At 43.1% G+C, this 2,940-nt stretch overlaps 1 long non-coding RNA gene across 2 annotated transcripts; it reads left to right on the forward strand.

Moving 5' to 3' along the window:
- Positions 1-715: 715 nt before the first annotated feature.
- Positions 716-2,319, forward strand: LOC109304842. 2 transcript variants are annotated; one of them, XR_002099483.1, is made up of 2 exons: positions 716-843; positions 1,341-2,319. It is a non-coding gene; the product is annotated as an uncharacterized LOC109304842 (long non-coding RNA). The 2 variants fall into 2 exon arrangements; XR_002099484.1 differs by having other exon boundaries at positions 1,375-2,319.
- The last annotated feature ends 621 nt before the right edge of the window (positions 2,320-2,940 follow it).

Raw genomic sequence — 2,940 nt, forward strand, 5'->3', positions numbered from 1 at the left:
CAAGCAATCGAATGTAGAAGTTTTAGGAATACATATTAACTGCAGCACATGACTGTGGTCAGAGCATCAAAGAAAAAATGGATAAACAGACATCCAGATTAAAATCAGACACACATAACAACAGAAGAAGTGACCATCTGGACTTCAGGGAAGCTGAGAACTAAGGCCTAAGCAATACAGAGGAAGGGATCTCTTGTTCTGCCGTTGTACCCTGCCTTCCTGCCCCTTGGTCACACAGTCCCATATTCTGTTCCTGATGTGTTCAATCAGTCCCTCAAAAGGGAGCATATTCTGGTAGCAAAGGAACATAGAAATGGCTACACTGGCTCAGACCCATGGTCTGTCTAGTCTAGTGTCCTGTCTTTGATAGTGGCCAGTATGAGGTGCCTGAAAGGTATAGGAAGCTTGCAGCAGGCAGCTGAGGGGACATCTTCCCTTCCCCACCCCCACTGGGCCTTATCCTGATCACTCTGTATTTGAGACTGGACTAAGCCCTGAAAAGATCTTATATCCCCATCAAAGCATGCTGTTGATTTATGATGATTCTGCAGGTTGTTGATATCCATGTATGCATCCAATCCTCTTTTGAATCTTGCTAAATTCATGCACTAAATGATTTCTTGTAGTAATGAACTCCCTCTTTGAGTGGGTGAAAAAGTATGTCCTTTAATTGCTTTTGAATGTCCTATCTTTTAGTACATACTTTTTAATCTTTTACTTCAATTGCCCGTCCCCTTGCTCTGCTTCCAGGAGACAGGGAGAGAGAAACTCTAACTCCATCTTCTCTGCAGCACTCATGGTTTCATATATGCTTATTGTGTCCCCTGTGATCTGTCTCCCAAGGTAAGCAATCCCCAAACCTCTTCAATCGCTCTTCATACAAAAGGATTCCCAAGTCCTGCCGGATTCTCAGGGTCTTCTCCTGAGCCCAGTTTAGTGCTGCAGTGTCCTGATGAGCTGTGGCGTCCAGCTCTGCACACAGTATTCTATACGAGGCTGTGCGATTGATTTATAGAAGAGCAGCCTATTATTATTCCAACCTCTTGTTCTTTGCTCATCCCAACATCCTGTTTGCTTTTTTTGATAGCAGCTGCCCATTGAGAAGAGGTTTTCATTGAGCTGGCAACAATGACACCCAGGTCCATTTCCTGAGCTGCTACAGTTAATTTAGAACCATGAGTAATGGATGGCTTTTTGCTCCACTGTGTGTTTGCATTTATCATCATTGAATTTCACCTGCTTTTGTGCTGTCCATTCACCTAGCTCAGTTAGATCCCTCTGAACTTCCTCACAGTCCTATTTGGTCCTGACTAATATAAATAACTTTGTGTCGTGTACAGATGTTGTGGCCTCTCTGTGTGCCTCCCTTTCCAGGTCATTAAACAGCATGAAGCCTAGAACAAAACCTTGGAGCACCTGCTGTTAACCTTTAATAGCAGCCAGCAGCAAAGAAGAGCTACCACATCTGTTTTGGCCAGGAGAGGAGGCAGCTGAACAATGAGCAAAAGCAGATAAGCACCAAGGGGGTCCTACTGCAGTCTGGAGAAATTTGAGGATGTTGCCTCCACTGAAGGACATCTGGAGTGGCAGAACCCCCAGATATAAGCCAGCCTCCATATGCAATAGTGAAGATTCAGAGCAGGGTTTAAACAATGGAAGATATGGCAGTGAAGACACTAATGTCTGTCCAGACAGTTGCCACATGGCAGCTCTACCTTTTCTTGGTCCTGGATGTATGGTCATCTGCTCCAGACTGGGTGTGGAGTGACTGAGTGACCTCTGCATCCTTTCACAGTGACTGGGTGACCTCTGCATCCTTGAGAATGTCAGGTCTACCATGGAAAGGTGTCCAGGAGAGTGCTTTTAGCCTTGCAGCATAATACTAAAGGGACATCAGGAGTTAGTGTCTTTATCCATGGTGCAAAATAAGTGGGCACAGGTATTCCATGAAAAGCCAGTGCATGTACATAGCATTTGGACTCTCTGATCAAACTTCCTGAGGTCATTTTAAATACTCCCTGTAACTTCAGTCAGGCCCATACTGGGCCTTGAATCCTTTGTGGAGGGGTTATTGAAAAACAGTGTTACCGCTGGCAACTGAGTCCATTGAGTCTCCTCTCCTAGACTACCTGGAGTCAAGAGAAAAGTTCTTGCTTGCTTCTGAACCTCAGTCAGCAGAGCTTTATTCTGTGGCTGGCTTATCACTTGACAGTATATTAAGATGCATTATCAAGATGGGATGGAGGAGCCTCCAAGGAGCTATGTTATGTTCCAGCACATACTAATTTGTGATTCAAATAATAAATTTCATAGACACTAGGGCTGGAATTTAAATTTAAAAAATATGAAAGAAAATTACAGAACAGCCATTGGATTGTGTGGAAACAAAGCTGGTTTTAAGACCCCACTTGAGGAAGTGCCCTTATTCCAGAAGATACTAGTTAAATCTTAAATCCTATTTAAGTGAAGAGAATTTGAGCTCTATTTGCTCAAAATGGAGCATCAGTGATTTTTCCAAAGAAAGGTTTAAAAGCAGAATCAGGACGGGGTTCTTCACAGGACCTTGATTGTGCAATTTTTTCTCAAGTTAAAATGTACTTCCCGACAGAAATCATCTCATTGAACTTAGTGGAATGAAGCACATGAGCAAGCATTTGTGTATTGAAGCAAAAATTGCACTACCAAGTGCTTTTCAAACACTTGGCCAGATTCTCAGCAGATGTAAATTAGTAGAGTCCCATCACATTTCCAGAAACCAAGCTGAGCTCTGCCAGACCAAGAATCTGGCTTACATCCACATGAATTTGAGTTTGCTTTCATGCAAATCATAAACATGAATTTCTGTATTAGTACTGATCATGTCACAGGTTATGTAGTCAACTTTTCCAAATGTGAAAAGAGAGCTCACGGAGGTAGTTAGGTCAAAGGACGTGGTCATCA

Source organism: Gavialis gangeticus, unplaced genomic scaffold (genome assembly GCF_001723915.1).
Source record: "Gavialis gangeticus isolate Ggan-Ray unplaced genomic scaffold, GavGan_comp1, whole genome shotgun sequence".
Classification (NCBI taxonomy): Eukaryota; Metazoa; Chordata; order Crocodylia; family Gavialidae; genus Gavialis; species Gavialis gangeticus.